A 23693-nucleotide genomic window follows, 5' to 3' on the forward strand; every position below is an offset into this window, starting at 1 on the left:
GGGACTGTCATCTAATATGCTCAATAACTCCACATAACCTTCTCAGTGAACATTCATTAAAGTTTTTGTCTGTGTTATGTTTGTTTTAAGTGAATTACAGAATTTTTAGATATTGTAATATAAAATATAATTCACAACATATTAATGTACTTTTTGTTTGTTTGAGGGCCACATCTGGATTTGCTCAAGGACTGCTCACAGCTCTACACCCAGGAATGTCTCCTGATGGGGCCTGGTGGATCATATATGGTGGTAGGAATAGAACCCAAGTCAGTCCCATGCCACACAAGCCCCTTAACTGCTGTAATGTTTCTCCAGATCCATATCTTAGGATACAGGCTTTGAAAATATCTCTCCCATTTAAGACTTGTCTTTTTTTGTTGTTCTGTTTTGTTTTGGGGCACACCTGGTGATGCTCAGGAGTTACTCCTGGCTATGCGCTCAGAAATAGCTCCTGGCTTGGGGGATCATATGGGATGCTAGGGGATTGAACTGCAGTTCGTCCTAGGCTTGTCTTGAAATTTATTAAATTGTAAAATTAAAATTTAATAAACCCTTTTCTCCTTATTTAATGTTATAGTAATATTATTCTTGCACATTTCTGTGTCACTTTCAATTTCTTATTTTTCTTATATTTTCTTATATTTCAATTCCTTATTTAAATATTGACTTGTTCAATGCTTTCATTCTCTTCTATTATTGATATTTTAACCTATTCTATTTATTAAAATTATTGCTTTATATATTGTATATATAATTTTATTGTACATTAATTAGAATTTACTATAGATAGAATCATGTCATTTCTCTATATGGGACAATATTTTTCCTTTCTAGCCCAAGAAAATGTTGTTCCTCAACTTTCTTCTTCCTTAAACTTTAACTCCTCCTTTGATATGTAAAAGCCCACTGGATAGATACTTTCTCTCTCTTTCTCTCCTTCTCTCTCTATCCCTCCCTCTCCCCGCGACCCTCTCAACCTCCTCATTTCTGATATTGGGAATTGGTTTTAATAAAGAAAGAGGAGTTCTGATTTTGACTGAGACAGAGACCGTAAAGAAAAAAGCCTCGGATGCCACAATCATCCTTTCCTCACTGGCTTATTATTTCTTCACTGCTACACTACTTCTCCAAACCCATATGCATGGGGTTTAAAAACACTGTGCCTGAGGTGATCTCACAACCTGTGGGTTTTATTTTACAGCCCTTTATTTATTTCATCTTGTCTGACTACCCAGCTAAAATGGAACTGGCAACAGTAGACATCTTATTCCTGTTGTTCAAAAAGTTACATCCAATATTTTCCCACTGTTTTTAAGATATATAGATAGACAGATAGATAGATAAATAGATAGATAGATAGACGATAGATAGATAAAGGTATATATATATATATATATATATATATATATATATATATATACCTTTATTTAAGCACCATGGTTACAAGAATGCTTGTAGTTGGATTTCAGTCAGAAATAGAATGTGTTAAGAAAGTCCTGTACTGGGCTGGAGAGATAACATGGAGTGAGGGCATTTGCCTTGCATACAGAAGGACAGTGGTTCAAATCCCGACATCCCATATGGCCCTGATCATGCCAGCAGCGATTTCTGAGCATAGAGCCAGGAGTAACCCCTGAGCACTGCCAGGTGTAACCCAAAAGCAAAACAAAAACAAAAAATGTCCTGTTTATGTTCAATTTTATGAAGAAAATAGACCATTGTATAGATGTAGCACAGTTTCTTTAGCCACACATCTGTTGTTTGGCACTGGGATTGTTTCCAGATCCTGGCTATTGTAAATAATGCTATGATGAACATAGCAGTGCAGAAGGCTTTTCTCTATTGTGTTTTGGGTTCCCAATGGTATTACTGAAACATATGGGAAACAATTTCCAGTTTTTTTGAGGAATATCCATATTGTTTTCCAAAAATGCTGAACCACTCTGCATTACCACCTGCAGTGTATGGTAGTCACGTTCTCACTGCATCCCTGCCAGCACTGATTGTTCTTATTCTTTGTGATATGTGACAGTGTCTGTTGTATGAGCTGATACCTCACTGTTATTTTGATTTGCGTCTTTTGATGATTAGTGATGTGGAACAATTTTTCGTGTGCCTTTGGCCATCCTTAATTCTCAGAGGACATGTCTGTTCATTTTTTTACCTTATTTTGAATGGGGTTAGATTGTTTTTCTTGTTCAATTCTGTCAATAACTTATATATCTTAGATATTAACCCATTATCAGATGAGTACTGGGTGAATAGTTTCTCCCATTCCTTGTGTAGTCTTTATATTCTAGTCACTGTTTTTGTTTTGTTTTGTTTTGTTTTGTTTTTGAGGTACAGAAGCTTCTGAGTTTAATGTAGTCCCATTTGTTTTTCTTTGTTTTTATTTGCATGCCACTGGTGTTTCTTCCTTGAAGATGCCTTTAGCTTCAATATCATGGAGTTTTCTGCCTACATTTTCCTTAATGTAACTATGGTTTAGGGACTAGTGCCAGGTCTTTAATTCATTTTGTGTTGACCTTTTTCTTTTTTCTTTCTTTTTTTTTTTTTTTTTTGGTTCTTCGGGACACACCAGTGACACTCAGGGGTTACTCCTGGCTATGCGCTCAGAAATTGCTCCTGGCTTGGGACGTCCTGGCTATGGGATGCCAGGGAATCGAACCATGGTCCGTCTTAGGTTAGCCTCATGCAAGGCAAGTACCCTACTGCTTGTGCCACCACACTGGCTCCTTGAGTTTACTTTTATGCATGGTGTTGAATAGAGTTCTGAGTTTAGTTACTTTGCAAGTAGTTGACCAGTTTTTTCATCACCACTTGTTAATAAGACTATCGTTGCTCTGCATCGTATTCTTGCCCATTTATCAAAGATTAATTTATCATATATACTTGTGGGTCCATCTCAAAATATTCAAGTCAATTTCATTGATCTGAGTGTCTGCATTTATTCTAGTACCATGTTGTTTTAATGACTCTACTTTATAATACAGTTTAAAGTTGGGGAAAGTGATGTCTTCCCTTTTTTTCAAATATAGCTTTAGCAATTAATGAACATTTATTGTTCCATATGAATTTCAGGAGTATTTGATCCACTTCTTTGAAAAATACATGGGTACCCTTTAGGGATTGCATTAAATTTGTACAATGCTTAGGGCAGTATTGCCATTTTAATGATGTTTATGCTACCAATCCATGAGCAGGCTATATATTTCTATTGTCTTGTGTCATTTTTTTTAATTTCTAGAAGCAGTGTTTTGTAGTGTTCTCTATATAGGACTTTCAACTCTTTAGTTAAGTGGTTTCTGATGTACTTGATTTTCTAAGGCACAATTTTAATGGATTTCATTTTTAATTTCTTTCATTATTTGTGTATAGAATAATACACAGATATTAGAAAAATAAAGTTATGAAATAGAAGGATATGGAATATCTTATGCTGAGTTAAATGAGTTCGACAGGGAGGGAAAACAGAGAAAATTCACTCATTTATGGGTTATAAGGAAAATAGATAGTATTCTAATAATTTTCAGTGACAATAAAGATGAGGGCTGGAATGTTATGTTCATGGTAGGATGCACATAACAGATGAGCTATTAGGGTACAGGATGGACTATTAAGACAAAAGAAATTGGATCAAATCAGACTTACTTTTCTTCTTATCTATTAACAAGCTATTTTTTATCCTTTTTCCCCAATAGATTTTTGCTTTTTAGGATCACATTCAGATGTGTGAAAGGACTTACTATTGAAACTTTGTTCAGGAATAACTCCTTGAAGTGGTTGGGTATCATATTTGGTGAGGAAAATCAAAGCCAGGTCAGCTATATGCAAGGCAAGCAACCTACTCTTACTAGACTATCTTACTCTTTCTCTTTCTCTCTTTTTCTCTCTCTCATCCCTTTAGTTGATTTTGTTAACACTAAATCAACTTTTATTTTTAATAAATCATTTAGAATAAACCAACACAATTATGTTGAATTTAGTTTAATATTTGTTTAGGGATAATATTTTAAAACATATTGAGGTTTTAAGTTTATATTTTCTTTTTACGAGATTTACTTGTCTATCTTTAATCTCATGGTAAAAATTGATCTCACAAATTAAATGTCCAAATATTCAATTTTCTTTAATTTATGGGTTTCCAAAGTGTTGATATTATTTTGCTTCTTTATTAGTTAGATAGAATTATTTAGTAAAAATATTTAGCCCTGTATTTTATCTGCTGATTTTAATTATCTATTATTTATTCTATTATTTATTATATGACTATTCTAAAATTTTGTTTTTAATTACTTTTTTTAATTTGAGGCATTCCAGAAAGTAATTCAAAATAAATTTATGATAGGAGATTTTCCGCTTTACCCCAAAGGTAGAGAAGAAATATAGAGGTGTGTGTGTGTGTGTGTGTGTGTGTGTGTGTGTTTGAGCCTCACACAAAGGGTCTTAGAGATTAATTCTGGCTCTACACTCCAGGAGCACTCCTGATAGTGTTCAAAGACCATATGGCATGAGGAGATCAAAACAAGTTCAGCTACATGTGAGGCAAGTGACCTACTCCATGTACTATTACTCCACCCACAAGTTTTTATTGAACATAATTTTTATTTAGAAAGATGGAGGATGATCAAGAGGGATATGTGTTTAAAAGAGAAAATGGGCTTGAAAGAGCCTTTTTTCCCATTTTAAGATGAACTGGAAGCAGTATAATATGGTCATGTTCTTTATTATAATATCTCTTAACTGTGCAATATTCCCTAAATCCATTCACTCTGTCCAAAGTGGTATGTTAAGCAAAAGAGAGGGACTTAAGGGCAGAAGGGACAAATATAGTGAAGCTTGAAAGGAGTATTGGCTTTAAAAATATTTGATAATTTTACTACCTTTAGATTTTTGAAACTGACAAATTGTGCAATATTTTTTGATTTAACAATATTCATTAATTGAAGGTCTAAAATTCAGCATAATTTAGCTAGGCAAGTTGTGGTTGTAGAGTATAAGAGTCTTGAAGATGATCTGCCTACACATATTAAAGGACAGGAAAGAAGTCCTAGATCAGTCAGCTCAAAAAAGGCCTGAGAAATGACTCATGGAGAAAATGGAAATAGAATATGAAAATCACCAACTAAGGACTTTGACTTTTTAGGAACTGAATCTAAATGAGTGATGAATTCATTTTCAGAGAAGAACTTTGAGAACTAAACCGAAAATATCCAAGGGCATAATAATGACAAATCAAAATCAGGCTTTCCTTTGGGTCTAACTAATCTTACTGCAAGTAAGAAAAAAAAGCTGTACTTTCTTAAACACTGTAAAACAGCAAGGACAGTAAAGAGTACACTTACGTGGAAAAAATGTCATTTTAACCCAGTATGAGATGTGTTATTTTTTTCTTCAACTTAAAAAATAATTTTTCTTTCTGGAATCCTTTTTCCTCATTCCCAGAGTTAGATTTGGAAACTACACTAGGAGTATAAACAGGAAACATTAATAAAGGTCTTTTTATAATTATCATTGTTTTATTTTTATTTATTTATTTTTAATTAATATCATTATTTAAGCACCATGATTACAAACATATTTGTAGCTGGGTTTCAGTTATAAAAAAGAACATCCCCCCTTCACCAGTGCAACCACCAATGCACTCCATCTCCTTCCTCCCTCACCCCCTGCCTGTTTTCGAGACAGGCATTCTATTTCTCTCACTCACTACCATTGTCATGATAGTTGTCAGTGTAGTTATTTCTATAACTGAACTCACCATCCTGGTGGTAAACTTTATACTGTGGACCGGACCTTCTAATCCTCATCTCTTTTGTCTCTGAGTATTATAACAATAATGCGTTTTATTTTTTCTTAAGTCCCTTAGATGAATGAGACTAGTCTATGTATATCTCTCTCCCTCTGACTTATTTCACTCAGCATAATAGTTTCTATGTCCACCCATGTATAGAAAAATTTCATGACTTCATTTTTCCTGACAGCTACATAGTATTCTATTATGTATATGTACCAGAGTTTCTTTAGTTTCTCTCACCACTCCTATTCAACATAATTGTTTTAAAGCTATTTGGGGTAAGAGCTGAAGAGATAGCACACAAGAGTGGGTACATGTCTTGAATGCTGCGTTCTCAGGTTCAATTCCCAGCATACCGTATGGTCCCCCAAGACTGCCAGGACCAATCTTGAACATAGAGTCAAAAGTAAGTTCTGAACTCTATGAGGTATGTCCCAAATTTTTTAAAGGAAAAAAATAAAGCATGTCTTGGTTAATTAAGAAATCACCAAAAATACATGATATTCATAATTACCTTATAAGTTAAGTACATAAAAATTAATCCAGATCCAACATTAAAAAATAAAAAAGAAGACTGGAGAGCATTTCCAATAATACATGCATCTTCTAAGTGCATACTGTACTCTGAAAGTTTTGAAAACAAATTACAAAATAGAAATATGAAAAACAGGGGCCAGAGCAATGGCGCAGGGCATAAGGCTTCTGCCTTGAGAGTGTTAGCCTAGGACAAACCTCGGTTTGATCCCTGGCATCTCATATGATCCCCCAAGCCAGGAGCGATTTCTGAGTGCATAGCCAGTAGTAACCCCTGAGCATCACCGAGTGTGGGCCAAACCTTCAAAAATATGCAATACAATTAATTTCACAAACTAAAGCAGATACTATTCAGCTGAAGAAAAAAGATACCTACTATTAAAACAAAAATAATGTGAATTAATAATAAATGTATCTAGCTAATATAAATTTGATAATAAGAAAAAAATGACCTTCACTATAGAAATAGGATTGTTAATAATTACTAGCTTTTCTGAAAACTGTGTGCTTATATAAATGCACATATACTATAATAAGATATAAAATATAATAATACATAATAAAATATGTTACATATATATGTATTACATATACATATATTCATATATACATCTTTACAAGACAAAATTAGTAATGGTCTACATTGAATATTTAATATATTAAGCTAACCAAAATATATTTCAGATATCTACTCAAAATTATAGATACAGATTTTCTTGCTGGCATATTAACAATTTTAAGAAATATATTGTATAAATTTATGGAGGTAACAAGGCAGTTGAAACAATAATTCAGTGTCTAATGTTTGAGTCTGATGTTGTGGGGATTTAAGAACCCAGAATGAAATACCTTTGAAAGGAGATAGAATATAGTCATACTAGGTTATATGGCAGAAATAGGAAGGAAATTGAAATAACAAGCCTAGACTGTCCTGGGAATCTTGATGGTGGTGAAGGTACAGTAACTATGTACATCAAGGTCATAAACATTAACACTATTTAACATAATTTTGATATATTTTATAATATATTTTAGCATAACTTACAATAAAATGATAACTAGATAAATAAAACTGTAGAGACATTTTTTACTATTTTGTTGAGTCAATCTAAGTAGAAAGAAATCCAGGTTCCTGGTTAGGTAGTGGATATTAATTTAATACACTCTGAGGCAAATGATCTGAGTTCTAATATTGCTTCCCCAAGTACATTGATTATGAAACTTGAAAACTATGAACAAGTGATTAGCCATACACTGTTATCAATTCACAATAGTTGTTAATTTGATAGGGGAGCAAGCAAATAAGTAGAGATGAAGTAAAAATATAGAAGCAAAATATAGAAGGAAAATGTCTTGAGAACATAAAAGTGCTTTTGGGTCTTGCAATAATTTATATATAGTTCAACATAGTGGAAAGTTCCAAAAAAAAATCCTCCATAATTTTCATAAAATTTTATAAAGCTTCTGTATGCAAAATCAACATTTTAGTTCGGACAAGAATGGTGTTTAATTTGATCCAAAATGAAAGTGAACATTTGTGAGTGAGGAAGGTATGACAACATTGTGAGGGAAGCTTTCTACTACTTTACTTGCCACTGCAGGCAGAGAAAATTCTCCAACACACTACAGGGAAGGAGTCAGGAAAGGATTTCTGGCAGTTATAAATTTTTCTGGTACAAATATTTTATTAGAAAATATTTATTTTATTTAAAAATAAAAAAGTTAAATGTGTTAGGTATGCACATTTAAATATAAATGAATTCATTTCTCACTTTCTATTATAGAGAAATCATAAAAAACAAAATTTATTCTAAGATTAACATTTATAAATATAAAAGTATTTATGTAATATATAAATAAAATACATTTATTCTGAAATAGATTATGAAAATAGATAAGAATAGATTATGAAAATATAGAACAATATTGGCAAAACAAAAACAATCTTCAATTGTATGATTCTATTTCAGGTAATACTTTACCTCTAACATCTACTCAGTAATATAAATAGGTATTTAAAATAATTTCCTCAGAAGAGTGCTGAATTTGGAGATCTGATGCAATCATTTCAAAACCATCTTATACCTCAGGAGTCAAAACATTACCTGCTGAGTTATGGCAATGAGGCATCACCACATGAAGTTTAAAAAGACTGACTCTTTTTATGACAGTCTTTTGAAAAAAAAAAGCACAACTTTCAAAAGAGTGTTTTCATAATGTTGATAGGTGTGCTCTGATTACTCATCAAGCCCTGACGCTCTTAGAAAAAGGGAATTTTCCCCATCTTGAAGAAACTTCAACAGAAAACTTCTATTCCTCTTGTAAAATAGATGCTAATTAACTATTAAAATTTATTAAACTTATAAAAAATCATGACAGTGAAATGACATTAGATGAGAAAGATATAAAGAAAATTTAACTGTTTAAGTTGTTTTGCCAGTAGTCAATAAAAATAACTAGTTCAAGACACAGCATGACAACATGGAAAAAGCTGATGCTTCTGTATGAAAAGAGATATGGGTTTGGGCCTTGTTTTGTAAGACAGCAATTTTATAAATTTGAACAAATAACTTCTTTGTGGCCTATTTTTTATGTTAACTTACAATAAAATAATAATTTATAAGTTTAGGAGTTTTTATTTAAGAAAATGTGTTGAAAACACAAAGAGCACAGAAAAGAAGAGGAGAATAAGCTCTTAGTAGAAAGTTTACACTAGGCAGGGGACAGGGACAGGGCTAAGGGAGTGACAGAGAGGTGAGATAGACCAACAATAATAGAGGAAAGTAGCAATCATCTTCTAAAGGGAGGTAAAGTTACAGGCACAATACCCTGTCGCAAAGAGTTCAAAAACACAAACCAAAATGGAAGAGGATGGAATAATAAGAAAAAAAATGCCTGCCTTAGAGACAGGCAGACTGCCAGGAAGGGAAACTAGGGACACTGGTGGAGGGAAATGGACAAGGAGCAGGATTTGGTATTGGAACATAGTACACCTGAAAGCCTATCATAAATAACTTTGTAGTTTTGAAATTCATGGTTATCCATTCAAAAGTTTTTAAAGAAAATTTGCATAACTAGGCAGACAATTCTCTACCTAGTATTCAGAAGGGAATGAAAATATTCATTTGGTGGTATCTTTCTGATGTCACACTTCCTTCTTCAGAGCTCCATTATAAAGAAATAAATTTGAATAAAGAATCTGTCATTTTTATAGCTAATCAAGAGATATAATCATTTAGAAGACAGATAACATAAAATGAATGACAAGGAATGGTCATTTGTTAGAGATATATTAGAACTTGATCTCTTTTCCTAGAATAATATATTCTCAGAATATATTGATATATTGATATAATGAAATTTGATATAAATTAAAAGATAAATAATATGGATGGACATTGATAAGACACTGAACTGAAAACCGTGGAAGCAACATTGGTAGAAAACACCACAGCTCTTATGAAACAGAAATTTCTTGGGGATTACTGAAAAGTATGTTGTTAACAGTTTATAATCTCTGGGAAATAAATAAACTTCTAGAGAAAGAATTTGCCTATGAACTTGGAGGCAAATCCAATAACTAGTGTTGTCAAATCTATAACTGATAATTTGACTCAAGTCCTAGGAAAAATATATACTAAATATTTCTAATGCCATATCTTTAAGGTAACATAAAACACATTATGTTCTTTCTTATAATTTTAAAAATTTATAAGCATTAAAGAAGGGTTCAATGTAAAATTTTAATCTTAAAAACAAACCATCACATATAGTTTATGAAAAATAATTTAAAATCATAAACAGAAAAGAAAATATATTCAGCAAATAGTTCTGGGGAAATTGAATAACATATGCAAAAAATGAAATAGAATTAATATTTCATCTTGTTCATAAGATGTACTCAAAACAGTCTAAAGACTTAAATATATGTCCACAGAAGTATCAGAGAAAGACAAATCATTTTTTTTATTTTACTTCCACAAAGTATTCAGGAATTTAATACTAAGGACAAGAGAAGTAAGACAGCAAAAATGAATAAAAAGGATAACATCAAAAGTTTTTTCTTCTCTATGAAAAAAATATTACCAAAACAACAACAAAAATGTCCTGCATGAGAGAAAATACTTCTGGACTCTACACCTGAAAAAAGACTAATATCTAAGGTATTTGAAGCACTCACAAAAGTCAACAACAAAAATCAAATAACACTAAGAAAAGCTAGGAGAAAAAAGCAAAATAGGCCAAGAGGTAGGTTAAAAAAATGTGAACTTCAATATTATGGAAATGCCAATCAAAACTACAGTGAGTTATTATTTTATACCAGTGTAAGTGGCATAGATTAAAATTCTCCAATACAGTATTATCCGGAAAGCAGAGAGAAATAACACTCATTCACCTATTACTTACAATGTAACTGGTTCAACCTCTAGTAAAAACACTAAGGGGGTTTCCTCAAAAAATAATTACAAATAGAACTACTATATGATCTGGCAATTGACCTTCTGGTATCTATTTCAAGAACACTAAAGCATTAATGCAAAATGTATATATACACTTCTATATTCTTTGCAGCTTTGTTCTAATAGCCAAGATTTGGAAGAACCCCAGTGTGTAGTGTCAAATAAGTGGATAAAGATGTGAGGTATATAGACACAGTGGAATATTTCTCATGGCTACACATTGAAACTGTACCTTTTGCTACAACATGGATGGGAAGAGCAATATACTGGATAATGATTCGTGTGTGTTGTATTAGAAAAACAACAACGAAGTATGGAACAGTTGATTCAAATGAAAACAAGCTTCTGATAATGGAACACAAATAACCAAGTAGTTTTGTAGCATAATAAGTTTAGTTTACCACATTTGAAGGATATTGGCCTTTTGGTAGTGGACATAATATAGTCATATTGGGGGGCAAAGTGGTGGCGCAAGTGGTAAGGTACCTGCTTTGCCCACGATAGGCTAGGACTGACTGTAGTTTGATCCCCTGGCATCCCATATGGTCCCCCAAGCCAGGAGCGATTTCTGAGCACATAGTCAGGAGTAAACCCTTAGTGACGCTGGGTGTGGCCCCAAAATAAAAAAAAATTAGTAATATAAAATTATTTACAACCTATTAATAAATGCTACTTCAATTAAAAAGAAATAATGGTTAGATGAATAGTCATTACCCTTAGATTTGGAATCAAATACTACTTTTCCTGTAAAAAGTTGAGAGAAAAGCCAAGATGGCTAAATGGGGGAAAACACATTTCTGAATCAATCACTAAAAAATATAATAGAAGTCAGAGTAACCATTGAAAGTTATCTGAAACCCTGAAACCCTGAAACCCTGATGAGCTAGAGACAGGAATTTCCAAATTGATTGGAGATAGAGGAAAATATTCTCTCTCTCTCTCTGTCTCTCTCTGTCTCTCTCTGTCTCTCTTTGTCTCTCTCTGTCTCTCTCTCTCTCTGTCTCTGTCTCTCTCTGTCTCTCTCTGTCTCTCTCTGTCTCTCTCTCTCTCTCTCTCTCTCTCTCTCTCTCTCTCAAACAGCAAGTTAAACAAGATCTGGGTCAATAGCACGGGTATTACCCCAAACATCTTGCACCTCAATCTTGCAATCCTAGATTATTATACTGGGTTGAGAGAAAAGAAACTCTTAGATACAAACTAGAGAGTCACCAGCAAGTACTATCTTGGTGACCTATGTCCACCTTGCTAATTCTTCATTTTGTGTCCTAGTTGCCACAATTATTTAGTTACTCAAAGAGAACCCAGAGACTTCTCCAACCTGCAACTGAATGGAGAGTGATTCTCTATTCTTAATGGTATGGTCTAAGAAAAAAATTTAATGGGTGAGTATGACACACTCCAAACTAATAGCTAAATGGGAAAGCAGAAGGAGCCTGTACTTAAGCAGAGCAAAGAGATCTAGTTCCTCCTATTTCACAATGTCTGCTAGAAAAAAGTAAAACTGAATTTCTATAATCAAAAGCAATCAGTACACTTCCCAAAATATAGAAAGGCTATGAGTTCCTTCAACTCATGAGAGCAGGAAATTATCAAAGTCAGTCTCCCTCAAAGAACATCTCAGCCCACAGACTCTCATATATGTCAGATTTGTGTTTTCACAGCAGAAAGACTATGGCCAGTCTATTTTGGGTATTTGTAATCGATTATCCCTAATCCTCATCCAGGCCAGCTCAAACTTGGTGTACAGATACATCCAAGCACTGTAAATCTTGGATTCATGTCACACATACCACAAGCTTCTTTAAGCTCAAGAGATATACATCATTGCCTCTGATGACTTACCAATTCACCAATTTGAACTGCCCACATCTATACAAATTGGATTCATAGATGGTCCCATACATCTAGGATATTGACTACTTGCTTATATTAAAGACCTATTTAAACATGGTGCTCCAAGCTTTTCAGAATATTCAGAACCTTATGCCATGGGATGCAAGCAAGACTGCCTGTTTTTGGTACTAATAGAACCAGAGCTTACAAATAAAAATTCTTAGGTAGCTATCCATGTCTTCTTAGTATTAAAGTTACTATAAATTATTCATGATCAGAAACCTACATTCTATACACAACCCAAGCACATCAGAACTACACTTCATAATGAAAAGTTCAATCATCAATCAATAACTCTGGGAATAAAATAAATTAGGGGTAGGTATAAAAGAAAAAAATTAGAAGTACATATAGGATCCAGAGCAGTGACACAGCAGTAAGTCTTTTGCCTTGCACACAGCTGACCTAGAATGGACCGAGGTTGGATCCCATGGTGTCCCATATGGTCACCAGATGTTGCCCAAAATCCAAGAAGAAAAATAACATATAAACATTGTTTTAAAGTTTTAGAAAAACCTTCAACTAATGTGCCCCTACAACAATTATCTACTAAAAAAAATAAAAATAAACACTGATGGAATTCTAAATACAATGTCCTTTGAAACTCTAGAATTTGATTAAAGAATTAGAAGTATTTAAAATACAGCAACTTAATCATAAGTTTCATGTTTCAGCTTATGCCAGTATATTATAATCAAAACTGATGGTGTAGTCTCAAATGCAACAAATCATAGTCAGAGTAAAATCCCCAAATTTGGAAGTCAGTTGAAGAGAATGGAATTGGAATTCTCTCAGAGTTTCAATCTCAAAAGAGTTGTTGTCATTGAACTGTCTGTTATCTAGCATGCCATATAGTGCCTTTATAGTGACTGAGTATTATAGAGAGTAAAAATAAAATTACTACAGAAGCATTGTGGAAAACATTAGAGGAAATATCTGAGCATCACTGATATGTGAGTAGTAAATAAAAACTGAAGTGAACAAAAACTTAAATGCTTTAAAGGAAAAACTGATTGAGATATAAACAGGATAATTTGAAAAGTTATTACATTCTTGAAAATTCAGAAGGGTAATGAAGAGTTATTTATGCCTAGCAACTTTAATATACAACTATATATCAAATGAAATGCTATGTTCAGATATCTTATTTCACTCATTAAGAGATCCATATTTTATTATAGTTTTATATGCTGATTGATTATTTTTTCTCCATTTCATCAACCTCAAAGTTTCTTCCCTACTGCTACCAAAATGATCTGATGGCTCATTTCTCTGATTAATTATTTTTAACTATATGTAGTCTAAACTTCCAACTTCTAAATGTCTTTCTTAACATAGATGTCATTTTGCCAAACATACATCTAATGTTCTATTAGGGATAGTTACTATTGCCATTAAGTATTATGACATTGCTTCAGAAAATGTTTGTCCTTTAAAATAAAACACAAACTTAATGGCATAAATAACTTTCACAGAAATTCTGATTAATCTTTATAATTTTATAGCAGTTGCAGCTATTATATCACTGGCCTGTTATTCAAATATATTCTTTTCACTATATTTTTATATTTATATATTTCACTATATCTAGTTCCTGTCTTGATAATGTTATTTTGTGGGCACCACATACTTATGCCAACATCACTCCTCTTTATATATAATTCACTATACTAAACTTAATAGTCTACTTGAGTTCATAGTCTAACTGCATAGGGAGATATAATAGGCCATATGTTCATAGTCAAATGTGTCAAGTATCATAGAAATTCTTAATATGCAATAAACATAAAGTGCTAACTCATATGAAACTGAATTAAAGTTCCATGAATATGTATAATATTGTAGGAGGGTTATTTTGAAGGTAAAAAATTTAATAGACATTGGATTTACCATCTCTACACACTCATATTCAAAGCATGTCATTAACAATTAAAATATCTTTGTCAAAATAGAGAATATTAGTGAATAGAAACTTCTTCAAAGAAGAAATGCAGAAGATCAAAAGGCATATGAAAAATGCTCCACATCATTAATCATCAGGATGATGCTAATCAAAACAACAATGAGATATCATCTCACATCACAGAAATTGACACATGTCAAAAAGGACAAGAAATACCAGTGCTGGCATTATTGCAAGAAAAAGAGATTCTCATTCTCCACTGGTGGGTTTGTAAACTGGTTCAGCCTTTTTTGGAAAACATAGAGTTTTGAAGCAGAAGCCTCATGACCTAATCCCAAGGGATTGGGGAGACAAGGGTCTGAGAGCAAGGGCTGGCACAGGAAACAACCCATACAAAGTTGAAGGAGATGGTACAGGTCCAGGTAGATTCCACTATAAGCTTTCCTTTTTTAACACTATGGCCAGCAAGCAGATAGCTTAGTTCTGGAAAACCAAAATTGCAAGCAATTTCTCCCTAAGGTCCAGGTTTTTTATTGGGAAGCAAAAGTCAACACCCTGGGGTGGAGAGCAGGTAGGGACCAATTCAAAAGGTGGTTTAATCCAATGAGTGATAAGCACTAGCAAAGAAGAATTATCCTGACTGATAAGAAGACTGGTTATTCCAATAGACATTCTTCTAAAAACTGGAAATGAAGCTCCCATATGACCCAGCAATAGTATGCCTTTAAATATACCCTAGGGGTTCAAAAATACAATGCAGAAAAACATATATTTCTATGTTCATTGCAGCACTATTTAAAACAGTTATAATCTGCAATCAAACCAAGTGTCTGAGAACATATGCGTGGATAAAGAAATTGTGGTTCATGTACACACCGGAATACTATGCAATTGTTAGGAAAAATTAAGTCATGAAATTTGCTTATACTTGTATGAATATGGAAAAAATATGCTGAGTGAAATGAGTCAGAGGACAAGGGATAGATAATGATCACACTCATTTGTTGAAGAAAACAGTATGGTAATAATATCCAAAGACACTGGAGACGAGGGTAGGGAGGACTGCTCCCAGGTAGGAAGCTCGCCACAAAGAGTGAGGGAGTGCAGTTAGAGCAGAAAAGGATAACTATAACATTGATAGTTAGAATTAGTCACTCTAGACAAGAACTGAGTGCTGAATGTAATTCAAGAAATATATATTATACCTCTTCTATAACAATATTGTAAAGCACATTACCTAGAAGGAAAAAAAAAACTGTGAAAAAGAGAGAATGACATAAATGCAAAGAAAGAGAAGAAATGTCTGCAGTCTAAGGAGGAAGGCCAGGGTTGGAATAGAAAAAAGATATTGGACTCTGGAAATGTGCACTGATGAAGTGATGGGTATTGGATATTGTATGATTGAAACTCAATCATGAACAACTCTGTAATCATGTATCTCATGGTGATAAAATTAAAAATTATTTTAAAAAGAGTATTATTAATAGTATTAATTATTAACTTTCTGAGTATATTACTTTTTAATATTCATTATTGAAGTCAAAATACAATAAAATGATGAAATAAAAATTTTATCAAATTATCAAATTAATTTAGCTTCTAAAATTAATTTATGTTCACTCTGATAGTTGTCTATAAACTTGGAAGGATAAATATCAGTGAAAAAAAGATACAGAGTAGATCATTTATGTTTTATTAGCAATTCATTGAAAAAATACTTTTACTTTTGTTATTTGCAATTTTGTGTGCATAGTTTATGTTATTGCATTCACAAAATTGCAATAGTTATGTAGAGAATTGCAAGAGTTACATATAGAATGCTGTTCCATTAGAATGTATAAAGGTAAGTTAAAGAAATTACATGATTTTATAGAATCAACCAGTTACAAAATTGTTCAAGTATTTAAAAAGTGAGGTAAGTTAGCCACTTCTTTATGTACTACAAATTTCTGGAAAAAAAAATGAGTGACAAGTAAACTTGAGTAATTGTAAGTTGTTCTGACCCCAAATCAAACATATTAGCCTCTGGGAGAAACAAACTGACTGATATTTTCTAGCAAGGAAAAAAATTAGTATTTAAGTATAAGTTGTATTTCTTGAAAACTTTAACTTCCATCAAGAAGTCTGAAGTTTTCAATTTATTTCTGAGGTAAGCAGTGGTGATATTAAGAAACATAATTTTAAAAAATAACATTTGGATTATTTGCATAATCCAAATTCCATTTGTCATTTTAGTTGTCTTACTAATTTCACACACCTGCACTTACTATCCCCCAACAAGTTTTGAGTTTTGAAGCTATCCAAGACATTTTCAAAGCTGGAATTAACTTTTTACAAACTCCTATTAATGTCTATTTTTACTTACTTCCACGAAGCATGTATGATCCCAATATTATCGTATGTATCTCTTGCAGACATTTTTTTAAATTTTATTTTAGTTGTCTCAATTTTATAATATTGTCAATGGTGAAATTTTATGCCTACAACATTCTAACATCACCAATATACCCAACCACTGGGTCCCCAACCCTCACTTTGCTTCTATACCATGTCTCACTTGCTGTGGTGAGCTCTGTTCTGCCCTGATATTTGTTTGAAGTTTTGTTATTTCTACTCTTATATCCTCTGAGTCTATCAGTCTGTTCCATGGTTTCTTTGAGTTTTTTGAACAGCCTTAATATTTCTTCTAAAGTCCTGATAAGAGGGGTTATATAGGTGGTTGGTGTTAGTTGGGTCTTCAGAACTAGCATCGTCAGTCACAAATTATGGTAGTGTTCTGTGTTGTTTTCCCAGTGTGACCTTTGTAGTGTGGTACTGTTTTTATGTGCTGCAGTGGGCTCTGAAGCAGAGTGGCTGCACTCTTAGCTGGGCTCAAACACCCTAGTTCAGTGATGAGCTCTGTTCTATAGTCTGTCTCTTGTACTTCTTTATATCCCATGTATATAAGAGATCAGTCTGTATCTGTCTCTTCTGGCTAACTTCATTAAGAAAAATAAGAAAGATATTCTTCAGGTCAATCTATGCAGAAGCAAATTGCATGATTTCATATTTTCTTATGGAAGATTTTTATTTTTATTTTTTGAAGGGAAAAAGGCATATTTAGAAATATAAGCCACAACCCAACTAGGTATTGCAGTGTTCCTCAAGCTACAGCCCACGGGTCACATATTGTATTTGTTCCCATTTGTTTCTTTTATTTTAGGTGATCTTTTTTATATAAAAGCTTTAGTCAAGCACCATGTTTACAAGCTTGATTGATTGTAGTTGGATTTCAGTCATAAACAGAACACCCCCCTTCACCAGTGCTACATTCCCACCACCAATGCCCCCTTCCTCCTTTCCAACCCTAGCCTGTATTTGAGACAGGAATTCTACTTCTCTCATTCTGTAAGATTGTCATGATAATTGTTAGTGTAGGTATTTCCCCAACTCTACCACTACTCTTTGTGGTGAGCTTCAAATTGTGAGCCTGTCCTTCAGCCCTCATCTCTATTGGTTCTGGGCATTATTACAATAATGTCCTTAGTTTTTCTTAATCTGGAAGATTTTTAATTTAGTTTCCCCAGAAACATCAAAGAAATTACTGTTTATGGTAGCCACACTTTCAGATCCTCTTATATAAGAAGACATGAGAGTCAAAGTAAATCGTTGATAACAAGCTATATAGTGGATGTTACATTACGTTGTATTAGACCTTAAAACAACTAAGCTGAATACCTCACATGTAGCTGATCTCTGGATCCAGAACACCACATAGTTTCCAAGTATCACAGCAGTGAATCAGTTTTTAGCATTAAACTGCTAATCAGATGGCTAAAAATTTATGAGACAGGTACCCAGTCTCCCTGACCACTGCTTGGAAAATTAAAAAAGAGAAAAGAAGCCTGAGTGATAGCACAGCGTTAGGGCATTTGCCTTGCATGCAGCTGACCCAGGACGGACCTGGGTTCGATCCCCTGGCGTCCCATTTGATCTCCTAAGCCAGGAGCGATTTCTGAGCGCCTAGCCAGGAGTAGCCCCTGAGCATCATTGGGTGTAGTCCAAAAAAAAAAGAAAAAAAAAAGAAGAGAGAGATAAAAGAAAACAAATATGATCTTATTTTACATCTCTATTAGAGATCTTTTATAATCTGGTGCTTTCTTAACAAGTCATATAGTTAAACTTTTAACAACAGGTGCTACATTTTATCTTAGCCAAAAGACTGAGAATAGATCACAATATTTAAAAGAATATTTTTTATTTTATTTATTTTTACTTCAATTTTCCTTTTTTTAAAAAAAATAAATATCATCTCAGTGATGAATTTAAAATGTTTAGTTAATTACTTTGTAAGAAGATTTGCAATCACAGCGGTAAGGTGTTTGCCTTAGATGCAGAAGGACGGTGATTCAAATCCCAGCATCCCATATGATCCCCCGAAGCTTGCCAGGAGCGATTTCTGAGCATTCAGCCAGAAGTATCCCCTGAGCGCTGCCGTGTGTGACCCCCCCACCAAAAAAAAAACAGATTTGCTATTATATAAGCATTTTATATATGGAGTCAGGCAGAGTAGATTGAGCAAAAATTTTAAGGGGTCTAGAAAAACTTTTATGGGGTAGAGGCACTCTCAATAGTGCTCAGGTTTTAATTCAGGTTCTGTGCTCAGATATGATCCTTGGCAGGGTCCAGGAGACACGTGTGGTATCAGAGATTTAACAGGGTTCAGCCTTATGCAAGACAAGAGCCCTTAACCCACAACTGACTAGCTCTTCTGTCCCATTGACCTTAGGATTTTTTCAAGGTAAATTAGCAATGGTTGCAGTGAAGTCACTAGCTGGGTTCATCCCTAATGTAAAGAGAGATTTAAATTTAAGCCTTTTAATCCAGGAAGCCTAGGGATAATTTAGAAGCAAAAAGCAGTGGCCTTGAAGCCTGAGGCAGTACATTTATTCTCTAGGGATGCTAACAAGTGATGAACTGGTCTTGGGGACTCTGTATTGACATCACAGGTTCCACAACAACGTGAGCAATTGTCACTAGTCAAGTGTTGTTATTTTAATATAATGAGAAAGTTGACGTGTATTGGAGGGGGATGGTGAGGCCTTTCTCAGCTAGGCTGGGCTCCTGCAGCTCCTATGGCCTGGCGGGTCTGAAGTTTGCAGAGAAATTCACAAAGCAGTTAGATGAAGTTCCAGCTAGCTTTATTTCATGGTCCTAACTGCCATGTACATTCCTCACATGGATTCTTTGCTAAGACTTTTCTTAGCAGTTACTTCTCTTCTCCTTCTCTGGCTCTCTCTGCCCCTGTCTCCCTTTCAGCTACTCTCCAGGTTCCTTGCTAACTGACTCCTTTTGCTGACTAACTCTCTTTTTTTTTTTTAATATATTTTTTATTTAATTAACATGATCATAGTTGGGTTACAGTCATAACCAGAACACCCCTCTTCACCAGTGTAACATTACCCCCTCCTCCCTTCCCATCCCCTGCCTGTATTCGAGACAGGCATTCTACTACAGTTATTTGTTTTTAAGTTCAGTAAGTTGTATTTTTTTTTCCTTAAAAGATAAGAGTAAAAAAAAATAGTAAAGGTGTGATAGTGGCAATTGCTGTTGTTTGCATAGGTCCAGAAAAATGGGGAAAATGGAAAAAACTCCTTGACCTGATTACAAAAAGGCCTCACCACAGAAGTTTATTGCATAGGATCGACTCTGGGTTCCAGGCATACCAGTCCGTCCAACTCGTAACTCTCTTTCTTATCTCCCCAGAGGCAGACTCCTCTACACACTAATTCCAGGTGTGTGGGTGGTTCTGATCATTCAGGAGGGATAAAGAATAAATTAGGGGAGGTGATACCCACAAAGTGCTGTAACAAAAGTGTGCATCCCCAATGACTATCTTAGATTATTAAAAAATTCTGCTAACACCATAGGCAGGAGTTTATCATTCAACATGTGCATAATTAAACATTTCAACAAAACTCTGAGTAACACAACCTAGATCTGTGACCTAGTGCCATAACCACAAGGGAAAATAAAGGGGGAAACTGTGAAAAAAAAATCAAAAAAATAAAACATTTCAAGAAAGTATCTACTTACCTTCTGCATCTGTAAGATTTTTACATAGCATATTTTCCCAATATAAGGCCCTTTATTTTCACTATATTTAAAATTAACTGGGTTTTTTTTAATGATTTTTATTGTGATCAAAAAGTGAATAACAAATCTTTCACAGTAATATTTAAGGTACATAGTGACAATGAATCAGGGCCATTCCCACCACCAGGGTTGTCCTCCCTTCACCCCTTTTCCCAGCATGTGTCTCATATCTTTTTTCTTTGCCCCCCAGAGTGATAGTTTAGCTGTTCCTCTGTGTATAGCTTGTTGAAGATAGGGTATTGATTCTGTTGTTGTTGACTTTGGGTTTGGTACTTAAGACTGATCATTTTTAATTCTATTCAATGTGCATATATATGGCTGTTTGGCCCTGGTTCTGTTTATTTCATTTCCCCCCCTTAATTTATGAGGCAGAATAAAATGATTAAAATTGTGTGGTTCTGCTGGAAGAAGACAAAAAAAAAGACCAAAAAAATCCAGTATTTAAAAAATTTAAAAACAGTATTTAAAAAAATACAGTAACTACCAAAAAAAATCACCCAGCAGCAAAAAAAAAAAAAAAAAAAAAATCACCAAATAATAACCACAAGAGTGAAAGAGAAAAGAAAGGAAAAAAAAAAGAAGAAGAAAAACAAAAAAACCAAAAAACAGGAGTGCTGGTGTGGCAAGGTTTTGTGCTCCACTCCCCTTTTGCTTGCATAAGCACAGTAAGTATTGGGGAAGTAAAAAAGGAAATTCCCTTGGCCTAAGAGATTCAGGGTTTCTCTGCCCTTAAAGCCTTAAAGCATACTGTCAAGGAAACAACTACTGGCTCCGTTCATGCTCATTACCACACTGCAAGGTCTTTTTTATGGTATCAGGAAACTTTTAGCTCAGTTGTGTATGATAAAATCAGGCCTCGGTAGCTAGAGATCTTAGTATTTGCACAGGTCATAGGACAAAGTCTAGGATAGAGTTTTTATGGTTCTAGAAGGTCTGTTCCATCATTGTTGTTGTAATCAAAGCCTGTAATAAGTGGTCTTGGTTTTTTCTCAGATGCTAGGCTGAAGCCTAGCCTAGAATAGAATCTTCATCATGTTTCCAGAAGTTCTGCTCAGTCTCCATTGTCAAAGTCAGATCTTTGTAATTAGGTATCTTGATTTTTGTACAAGTCCTAGGCCTAGGGTAGGGTTTTCCTTATTGGTCCCAAGATAAGTTCTGCCCAATCATGGTTGTCAAAGTCAGTCTTCTGTAGTTAGTGTTCTTGGTTTTTGCACAGATCAAAGGGCAACATGTCTTCTGATTTCATCTTACCATTAGGTGATGCGATAGGAAAAACTGTTCTTAGATCCAGTTGTTGTAGTTTCCTCATTGTAGGGATGTCATATCAAAACTGACACAAGTTAGTGCCAGAACAGTGTTAGAAATTTCCCAGGGGAGTTTGGTTCCTGATGTTGTTACAGGGAACTATACCAGTTCTACTTCTGCAATCTGGGGTTCAGAGTTAAACAAACACTGTCCAATCTCATGGAGATTGAGTTGTGTCAGCATGACACATGTTCAGGGTGGGAGGCGCCCCTATATTATAAAGGTATGAGTTCTTATCCCTAGAAGATAAGATCTTGTTTCTGTGCATAAGGGTTCCCCCCCTTTTTTTTTTACTGTGCCTATACAAAAGTGTATGGTGTCATATTATAATGCTGGTGCATTTGGGGGTAAGAATGACAGGCTACACAATCTCTGTGCTCTGGTTTTGACCTAATCTTTTATCCCAGGCAAGACTTTTTCTTCTTGGTTTTCATACCAAGAAGAACCAAAAAAGGTGAGGTTAAATTAATGTGTGTGTGTGTTGTGTGTGTGTGTATAATAGAAGAAATAAATAAATTGAATTTTGAAAAGAATAAAAGTAGTTAGAGAAAAAAAGAGTGATGGAAGAGGCTACCTTTATGTTTGGGAATAAACACCCTAAAATGCATTATTATAGAGATATTAAACATACAAAGGCAATATAGGCATCCCAATTAAGTCTTTTGAGATATTCTGTGTGTGGGGGGGGTGAAATCCAAGGCATTTTTTCATCACACATCACGGTCTTGTTGAGTTTGAGACATGATTTGCAGCATTAAGGGATCAATAGTTTCCTTGAGCAGAGGGTCTTTCTGAATATGAATTCAGTACCATGCAAGAGTCCACATTGTGAGGGGGTGAGAAGGGCCACATAGCATGAGTCAGTAGGTGTGTTGGTTGCAGTTTCTTGCCAAGGCACGAGATGTGAGACTGAGATTGTTTCTTTTCATTTTGGGAGCTGAGTGGTGGTTTGTTGTGCCAGGTTTTTGTCTCGGCAACGACTGTGTGTAAGGAGTGAGGGTAAAGAGGGTTAAATAAGGAGGGATCCAGGATCAGGATTGGAGAATGAGAGGATAAAAGGGTTTCTGAAGTGGGGGGGAGGAGTAATATATAAGAAGGGCTATATACATTGGAGACATGGATTGTTTACAGTTTAGGTTTGGCAATCAGAGAGACCACTGTATACAAAATCATGCCCACATATATACAGACTTTAGAGATCTATTCAAATATTATCCACAGGGTCTTGGGTATTCTGTTTTCTTTCATAGGAACCATCTAAAATTATGAGCATATGGAATCATGGTTAACAAAGTACAGTTGTGTGCCTGCTCCGAGGACTAATGAAAAAGGACCCCCTGTAGGGAGGTCCCCCACACAGCCCTGTTTATGACCTTAGAAGGGGTTGGTTTCCCTTCCCCCCATACTCCTGGAGACCCAGTTGCTCGGCCTTGATTGGGGGTCCCATCTCCCTGAACTAAGGTTCAGTACAGGGGTCCTGTCGGACAGATCCCCTACTCAAATCCCCGCAGTTACCATTTGCAAGAGGAACTATGAAATTCTGAAATCCTGGTTATCTGGGGTCTGCAGAGCCTGTCGCTAGCCTAACCCACGTTTTATGCATTAGGGAGGATTTGGCTTCCTTTCCCTCACACCCCCAGCAACACAGCTGATCGGCCCTGTC

Source organism: Suncus etruscus, chromosome 2 (genome assembly GCF_024139225.1).
Source record: "Suncus etruscus isolate mSunEtr1 chromosome 2, mSunEtr1.pri.cur, whole genome shotgun sequence".
Classification (NCBI taxonomy): domain Eukaryota; kingdom Metazoa; phylum Chordata; class Mammalia; order Eulipotyphla; family Soricidae; genus Suncus; species Suncus etruscus.